At 40.8% G+C, this 10000-nt stretch overlaps 1 protein-coding gene across 6 annotated transcripts in view; it reads right to left on the minus strand.

Moving 5' to 3' along the window:
- Window positions 1–10000, minus strand: part of LOC311242231 (inositol polyphosphate-4-phosphatase type I A-like) — a gene marked incomplete at its 3' end in the record, with an annotated part of 159729 nt that overhangs the window by 95398 nt on the left and 54331 nt on the right. For all 6 annotated transcript variants that reach the window (XM_084331195.1, XM_084331194.1, XM_084331191.1 and 3 more), the window contains exon 2: window positions 5379–5484. The remainder of the gene's footprint in view (window positions 1–5378; window positions 5485–10000) is intronic.

Genomic DNA, 10000 nt, shown 5'->3' on the forward strand with positions numbered 1-10000 from the left:
TTACTCAGAATAACCCAAACCATACTCGTATTCAAAACGGTATAAAACGGAAATGTACGGATGAAAAAACAATCTGTTTTGTGCATGTTGAATGGAAGCAACTCACTGACAATCGACGGGTGTATTAGACCCATATTAGCTATAATATAAGATATATATTAAGCACTCGCAAATGTCGCAGTCTAAAACTATATCCATTGAATAAAGACCTGGCGCTGAAGGGGGATCAGCGCCCCCTGCTGCTGGCGGTCAATGTGTTAAAGGAAGGGGGGAAAAAGGCCACTTTAAGGAAAGAACTGTTGTGGTTCTTGTATAGTATAGTTTAGTAATAGCAAGTATAGCATAGGGATACAGAGTAAACTGTATATTGTATAGTAGTGTACATAGGACCCAGTGCCTTTACTTCGTAGCTAACATTGTATTGCATTTAACTCAGGACTTTTAACATGTCTATTTTATCATGTCTATTTTATGATCTTCTACTTATTTTATTTACTATTGTATTATTGCACAATCGAAGCGGGCATGGCCACCCGCATTTCACTGTATGCCCTGGTATGTATGTGACAAATAAACCTCTTGAATCTTGAATCGAATGTCTTTTTTATTTGGGCCGGGCTGTCAAAAGTAGGGCCTGCGGAACATACAGTATTTGGCCGTCCATGACATTATTTATGGCCCCTCCAAGAGTAATAACATGAGTTGTGGATAGAGATGCTGTAGTGGTTAAGACCCCCCATCCCTGGAACTATATGTACCTCTCCTGGCCTACTCAGGAGCCTTCCTACCGTCAGCCTTCCTACTGTCTCAATAGATACACTACTGTCAGCCGTCCTACTGTCTCAATAGATACACTACTGTCAGCCGTCCTACTGTCTCAATAGATACACTACTGTCACCCTTCCTACTGTCAGCCGCCCTACTGTCTCAATAGATACACTACTGTCTCAATAGATACACTACTGTCTCAATAGATACACTACTGTCTCAATAGATACACTACTGTCACCCTTCCTACTGTCAGCCTTCCTACTGTCTCAATAGATACACTACTGTCAGCCGTCCTACTGTCTCAATAGATACACTACTGTCAGCCTTCCTACTGTCTCAATAGATACACTACTGTCAGCCGTCCTACTGTCTCAATAGACACACTACTGTCAGCCTCCCTACTGTCTCATTAGATACACTACTGTCAGCCTTCCTACTGTCTCAATAGATACACTACTGTCAGCCTCCCTACTCTCTCAATAGACACACTACTGTCAGCCTCCCTACTGTCTCATTAGATACACTACTGTCAGCCTTCCTACTGTCTCAATAGACACACTACTGTCAGCCTCCCTACTGTCTCAATAGATACACTACTGTCAGCCTCCCTACTGTCTCAATAGATACACTACTGTCAGCCTTCCTACTGTCTCAATAGATACACTACTGTCAGCCTCCCTACTGTCTCAATAGACACACTACTGTCAGCCTCCCTACTGTCTCATTAGATACACTACTGTCAGCCTTCCTACTGTCTCAATAGACACACTACTGTCAGCCTCCCTACTGTCTCATTAGATACACTACTGTCAGCCTTCCTACTGTCTCAATAGACTAGTGTCAGCATTTCTACTGTCAGCATTCCTACAGTCAGCCTTCCTACTGTCTCAATAGACTACTGTCAGCCTTCCTACTGTCTCAATAGACTACTGTCAGCATTCCTACTGCCACCCTTCCTACTGTCAGCCTCCCTACTGTCTCAATAGATGCACTACTGTCTCAATAGATACACTACTGTCTCAATAGATCCACTACTGTCACAATAATAATAATAATAATAATAATAATAATAACTTTATTTGTATAGCACTTTTCATACAGATGTTGCAGTTCAAAGTGCTTCACAACAGTAAAAAATACAGGTATAAGCGAGCATAAAAAAGATAGACAGGTAGCAAGGTATGGTAAATCACAGTGTTTCACATTAGGATCTAGCATCCCAATAAGCTCTCGGTTTACAGTTTCAGTATAAAAATAGTTTATAATGATTCAGTTTAAAAATAGTCTAAAAATTATAAAATCGAACGGACATACAACAGGGTATTTAACATACAACAGAGCAGTGCATCAGTAAGAAGTAAAAAGTGTGATAAAATAGTTCTCTTAAATTACAGTGCATACAGTAGGAGGTAGTGAGATAAAATTAGCATAGAACCGACACATGAATTTGATAGGCAGTGTATAAAAGTAGGCAGGGTAAGAATAGTGCAGGTAAGTCATTGAAATGCCTGAGCAAAGAGATAGGTTTTAAGCTGTCTTTTGAAGATGTCTAGCGAGTTGGCTTCCCTGATGTTTTGGGGTAGTTTGTTCCACAGTTTTGGGGCATAGTTGATAAAGGCTGCATTACCGATCCTCTTTTGACTGTTTCTGGGAGTCTAGTAGTCCAGCAGCTGATGATCGCAGTGTTCTTGCTGGCGTGTAATTTATTAGAGTGTTGGCGATGTAGCTAGGGTCCATTTAGAGCTTTGTATGTAAGGAGAAGGACCTTAAAGTCAATTCTAAATGTTACAGGAAGCCAGTGTAAAGCAGCTAAGACTGGACTAATGTGCTCTCTCCTTTTGGTTCTAGTTAGCAGTCGGGCTGCAGAGTTTTGGATTAGCTGAAGCCTCTCTGTTGGTTTTCTTAGGGAGACCTGTGAAAAGTGCATTACAGTAGTCTAACCGGCTAGACATGAATTAGCTTCTCAGCATCGTTCTGATTAATAAATGGTCGTACTTTTGCTATATTTCTGAGATGGAAGAACGATGTTTTCGTCACTTTGCTAATATGAGAATTGAAGTTCAGTTCTGAATCTATGATAACCCCGAGACTAGTGACCTCAGATTTGATCCCAGGTTCTTTATTAACGTTTCTTTTTAGTTTTGGGGCCAATAATTATAATTTCAGTTTTGTTCTCGTTTAGTTTCAGGAAGTTCTTACTCATCCATTTATTTATTGCCAGTAAGCAGTCTGTAATGGAGCTACAGTAATCGCTGTATCATTTGGTTCAGCAGATATGTACAGTTGTGTATCATCCGCATAGCTATGGAAATCTACATTATGTTCTCTGATGATATCACCCAGCGGTAACATGTAAAGGGAGAAGAGTAAAGGACCTAAGCAACTCCCTTGTGCAACTCCATAGTTGTTGTCGTATATATCAGACATGTGCTCTCATAGTCTAATATAGAATTTCCTTCCTCTGATGTATGTTTTGAACCAGCCTAGCACATGTTCTGAGAAACCGACAAGGTTTTCAAGACGATCGATTAGAATATCGTGATCGATTGTATCAAATGCTGCACTGAGATCTAGCAGGATAAGGATGGAGATCTTATTCTCGTCAGAGTTTAGCCTGAGGTCACTGACTATTTTGGTGAGGGCAGTTTCAGTGCTATGATATTTTCTGAATCCCGACTGAAATAGATAAACAATAGATACACTACTGTCTCAATAGATGCACTACTGTCTCAATAGATGCACTACTGTCTCAATAGATACACTACTGTCTCAATAGATACACTACTGTCTCAATAGATACACTACTGTCTCTCAATAGATGCACTACTGTCTCAATAGATACACTACTTTCTCAATAGATACACTGCTGTCTCAATAGATACACTACTGTCTCAATAGATCAACACTACTGTCTCAATATACGCCCTACTGTCCTCAATACACTAATACTATCAGCCTTCCTACTGTCTGAATAGATACACTACTGTCAGCCTTCCTACTGTCCCAATAGATAAAACTGAGGGAGAATGGACCGCACCACTGGGCCAAGTTAATCTATTTACTGGAAATAATATGACATCTTGGGACTGAATCCAACTCATGACTCTTTCCTCCATATCCTCTCCCTCTCTCTCTATCTCTCTCTCTCTCCATCTCCCAGCATTCAGAGGGACATATACAGTAGGATGAAGAGAACTTGCAAAGGTTACTGTCTGATAAAAGCACAATGTCTTCAATATTAGGAAAAACTCATTCTACTTTAATGTAGAGCAACTCTGCATTTAATGAATAGAAACGATATCGCTGTGAAGATCGGCATAACCTTTTGAGGTGTACGGTCACATCGCCGTGATTAGAAACTTGTGAACAGCGGTGGTACATTCAAAAACAATACTAACTAACTACTACATAAACTAAGAACAGCGGAGCCCTTTTAGCGGAGCCTTTAGAACAGTGGAATCATTTGAGGACACAAAAGCAGAGCATACTATAGAGCAGGGGTCAGCAACCTTTTTGACATGGAGTGCCTGTTTGAAATATAGTTGTAACTAGTGTGCCTCAACAATATTCCATGCATCGTAAAAATGTTTCTCATAATCAGGTCTTTTTAATGATAATTTGTACATTATTACATCATTATTGTTATTGTTATTATTAACAATATTATTATGATGGTTGTATCAACCCTAAATCTGAGTTGGGGGGGGGAATGCAATGCAGACAAACATACAGTGCGACCATTTCACTCACATTTGCCCATTCATTTTTGGACACATCACACACCATCGGTGTGTGTACTGTACGTGTGCTGTCATAGCTCCACCTACAGGCCTAATGGAGAACACCAGGAGAACACCAGGATGTGAATGGAGGGTGAATGTGAGGTATATCGTGTAAATACGTTTTGATTGATCGCAAGACTACACTGTAAAAAAATAAATAATAATAAGTTACCAGAACTTAAAAATATTGAGTTCATTTACTGTGTATTAAGGTTTTCAGTTTTCAATCCATAATAAGTTAACAGAAAAATAAGTACACAACCACATTATTTCAACCTAATAAAACTATGTTTATTGTCATTGTTTTAAGAACACAAGTTGACTTGGTAATACTCACATTTTGAGAAAGAAATGGCTTTTAACATGTGCAATGTTCAATGAAATAGACAAATAAATAATAAAAGTTGTTGATTAATCCCACTGGTCACAATGGTGACCGTAATAATGTTTTTGTTATAAGGCTCTGCAAATGTTACTGAATGATGTAGCAATGTATTTCCAGCTAAATTGAAATAATAAACAAATAAAGGGTCTCAATTAAATATGTGGTAGTAAAAAGAACCTGTGGGAGGATTTCAACAAGATAAATGCGACAACATTGCAAAATATTTCACTATACTATTTCAAAGCAAAAAAAAAAAATAATAATAATAATATCTTTTTTATTTTTTTTATTTTTTTTTTATGCTGCCCCCTGTGCCTATGAAAATGCCCCCGCGTGCCTATGCAGGCACGCGTGCCTAGGGTTGCCTACCCCTGCTATAGAGTATAGACTAGAGGTTACACCTGTTCTGAGGTCAATTTCCGGGTGTACTCACTACTCACAGTCAAGCGTGGAGGACTGAAAGGAGGAAGGGTCTACTGATCCAGGGTCAAGGGGATGAAGCCCAGGGCTGAGCTGAGGAAACATGGGGCGGGGCAGGCACCTCACCTACGAGAGAGAGAGAGAGAGAGAGAGAGAGAGAGAGAGAGAGAGAGAGAGAGAGAGAGAGAGAGAGAGAGAGAGAGAGAGAGAGAGAGAGAGAGAGAGAGAGAGAGAGAGAAAACAATGAACAGTGTTATTCGCAACGATGAACTCAATGATGTCCTTGAGCAGTGCATCATCAGCGATTTATAGCAGGCATATTAGGATTCACTTATATCACTTATTGTCAGTGGCTCTGGGTGGAGACATCAGCTCAATGCTCTGCTAATCGTTGTAAATTAACTGAGGGTCTGCGGGGAGATCGGTGATGAATGACTAGGATGATGTGAAGAAGTTTCAATCAGTAGAAGTAATGGATTGGATCAGATCTTGTTGATTAGCCGAGGTTCAGCATAGAGCAGCGTTGGGCCATAAATCAATATTATATTTGATCTCATCAGGATCATAGTGTGGTGAAATTGTGATATCTTAATATTGTTGCGCACAATCCTGCCATCTGAATGATTGATAATCATAATAAGCCTAAAATGTATCTCAAAATGTGATCAGTACTTGAGTTTTGGTTTGATACCACTTCACGATTGATATGATGTGGCTCAGTGCGATGCACAGCAATTGGATTATTAATCTTGTGATTTCGCACAGACATGCACAGATTTAGAGAAAATCCAGATAATTATATGAATTTCTTTCATATCACGCAGCTCTAGTACAGAATCAATGTAAGCAGGGAAGAAGTTCCAAAAAGTGCGGGGTGGAGTAGTGCAAGGAAGGGTGGGCTGCATTTAATAGACAAGACAAAGATGAGAGCAACACCCAGCAGGGGGCCTTTCTGTGTGGAGTTTGCATGTTCTCCCTTTGTTGGCGTGGGTTTCCTCCCACACCATAAAGACATGCATGGTAGGCAGGGACTACAGGTGAAAACTAGCTCATTAGCTAATTCTGGCACATTTACACATTTACATTGATGTGGAAACTGAATATGTTGATGTATGTGCACTGTCCCTGGGTCAGGGTTAGAAATTTAAAAAAAAATTCAATGGCTTTTTTTGCCCCCCTTAATTGATTTTCGGGGGCTTTTATTTTTATTTCGGGGGCACTGCATTTTTATGATGAAAATGGTTATTAAACATCCTTACATCCACATTTTTTTTTTACAGCTGGGAGCGTTGCGGTGTTTGCAGGGAACAAACTTAACTTTTTGACTTACCAGCCATTTGGCTGGTAGATTTTAAAAACTACCAGCCATCCAGATTTTTTACAAGCCAAAAATTATAAATAGCTTTTTAGTATATCGCCATGTGTTATTATTACTATATAATACTCTCGTATGCTATTTTTAATTAATATCATAAACAACATAAGGAATATTAGCCTAATTTTGAGTGGACTGAAGGAATGAGTCAGCGTTAATAGTTTTAAATGCAAATAATTTATTGCGAATTTATTTACAATATGGAAGCAAAAGAATTAAAGAACATATTAAAACAACTTCAAACAAGATAAACAAATCCATAGGCCTACTTGCCACCTACAAGGCAACAAGGGATGTTAGCGGAGTCTGTAATGCATCCAGCCTTGTATGGAATAATAATATAATAATATATAATATCATGCATTGTTATGTAAACAATTCCACTGGGTAGGCTTTACAACCATAATTAGCTGAAAGTGAAAGCCGACACACCTATATGAACATGCTGGACTAACGTTATAAAAAAAACACAATAAACTTACTCGCACATCCAGGCGAAGTCCCTGTATGGTCTTGATTTTTTCGCTATAGCGTGGGCGTTACGGAATAGTATCCGCATTTTAGCCAGAGTCGACTCTGACAGCTTGGTCAACAGTCGGAGCAGCCAGGAGCGGAGTAGACTGTGCTTTGTATACAACAGAGCAGTCCCTGTGACAGCGTGACGTCTCGTGGCTTTTGATGGCTTCCAGTTTCATCACCGACGTCCCGATGACAAATTAATTTCGTTTTCTTTTATCCGTTGCTTTGGCACGACATGGTATACAAAACTTTACCCCCCCCCCTCAAATTTAAGCCATTCTCGTGGTTTCCCGGAATCAGATGTGTACCATTTCTGGCTACATTTCCTAACTACACCGACGCTAGTAGCAGGTGCAGTGTTATCGGCGGTGCTGGTGGTAGCAACTGACTCGTCAACGTTAATGTTGTCGCCTGTTTTTCTTAATTTTGAGGGGGGACCCGGGGGAGCTACTCCGGGAATATGCCTCCACATATTTGGTCAAATCAAATGCAAAATTAAATATCAGAGCACAATCAAAAACGCGATTGCAGGGTTTTTTTGTAGTAGGCTAAAGAACGGATGAAGACAGATCTCATGTGCGTCTCATGTTACAAACTTGATCTTGTGAGCAGAGCGCATCTCACACACACACACCACAGTTTCACTTTCGTTTCAACTCACCACGCCCGCATCCAATAGGGTCCAGCTGCAGCCCTGGAGATTGTTCCAGATTGGGCAACTTCCGCCCGCTCCCACGACATTTCTCCCGCTCAGCTGGACTACTCCCTGCATCATATTAATCCCGACCCATGCAGTGGATTTAGTTGGCCGCCAGATGGCGCCCAGGCCTTAATTTATGACGGCCAACATTATATCTACAAGCCTGTGGCGGTGGGCGTGTGACTATTTTGTACCCTGGGTGTTTGCAATGGAGGAGAAGTTTGGTTCACTTGTAAATAAACTATTCACATAAATGAAACAAAACGTAATGTTAATGTTTTGATTGATTGATTGAAAACTTTATTAACAGATTGCAGAATGGGTACAATACAGTACAGCTCAATACACACAATTGTTAAGGGGATGCAGACCAGAGAAAGACTTTCGTCTTGTTTACATCAGGGTCCCCCATTTTCAATTCATCAGGAAATATATGACATACATGACATACAGATAGTCAGTACTGCTACATCTATACATTTATGACATACCAGATTTGCAAATACAGTACTGTTTGTGATACAGAAGGAGTCAGGAAAAGGGAGTATATACATTTGACGTAGAAACTGTACATTGGAGGAGGTTGGGTGGGGGGGGGTTGGGTACACTGGGATATTGACAACCATACTGGGTAATCTACATTGGAGGTGGTTGGGGAGGGGGGGGGGGCACACTGTATAAACAAGCAAAACTGTACATTGAGGGGGGGGGGGGGGGGGAGGAGACACTGTACAAACAAACAAAATTGTACATTGGACTATTGACAAAACCATACTAGGTAAATGACTGTACATTGGAGGGGGTTGGGTTAGGATATTTACAGGGGCCAGTGTTGAATTGCAGTCTCCCGTAGGTGTCCCTTGAGAGAGGTTTTGAAAGTGGGTAGTGATCCACATTCCTTTACAGCTTTGGGTAGGGCGTTCCACATTGATGTGGCATAATTGCGAAACGTGTTTAGTCCCTTATTTGAGCCGAATCTGGGTTTAACATGATTTGTGGAGCTCCCTCTGGTGTTGTGATCGTGGTATTCACTGACCTTTGGGAAGTATTTTGACATGTACATGGGTACCTTGGTCGTGTAGTGTATCTTGTAGACCAGGCCCATTGCAAGTTGCTGTACTCTGTCGTCTACTCTAAGCCATCCTAGGTTGTCAAAGTGGGCAGGGGTGAGGTGGGTTCTAGGAGCAAGGTCAAGCAGTAGTCTGACCAGTTTGTTTTGAGATGTTTGTAATTTTGTTTTTAGCGCCTTTGAGGTGCTTTGGTACCATGAGGTGCAAGCATAGTCGTAGTACCCCTGAATGAGTGCTCCTGCCAGAGTCTTCAGGGTATTATTCTTGTTTACCAGAGAGGAGATCCGGTACAAGAATCGAGTTCGTTGGTTGACTTTTTTTTATTACATTGGATGCCATTTTGTCACAGGAGAGATTAGCCTCTAGGATGGAACCCAGGTAGGTAATTTCATCTTTCCTTGTGACAATATTGTCACCCACTGTAACTGAGAAGCCGTCGGTCTTGCTGAGTTTGTTATTTGAACCGAAGAGAATGGACTCTGTTTTGCCCATGTGTAATGATAGTTTGTTATCAGCGAGCCATATGCAGATTCTGCCTAGTTCCGAGCTGAGGGTTTTTTCAACCTGTAACTTGTTCTTGTCAGAGACCAGCAGGGCTGAGTCGTCCGCAAACAGGAACAAGTTGCAGTCACAAGCTGACGACATGTCATTTGCATAAATTAGGAACAGTAGCGGTCCTAGTATGCTTCCTTGTGGAACACCACAGCTCACTGTGAGGGGGGGGGGATAGGGTACCGTTTACCTCCGTTTGTCTCCATCAGGGTTTCCGTTAGAAAATACTGGGGCCGGTCTCCGTGTCCTGGAAGATTTCAATCTCCCGGACAAATGTGAGAAATTCCGGTCAGTTTATTGAGCTTAAAAACAATTGATAGGCAGGCTATATAAAGAATGAAATCATCAAGGCATGTCGATTTATAATATTTTAACTTAAAACTAGGCTACTTTTGCGTATATACAGTCATTAATATATTCCAAATA

The sequence above is a fragment of the Notolepis coatsorum genome (genome assembly GCF_963971535.1).
Source record: "Notolepis coatsorum genome assembly, chromosome: 1".
NCBI classification, from domain to species: domain Eukaryota; kingdom Metazoa; phylum Chordata; class Actinopteri; order Aulopiformes; family Paralepididae; genus Notolepis; species Notolepis coatsorum.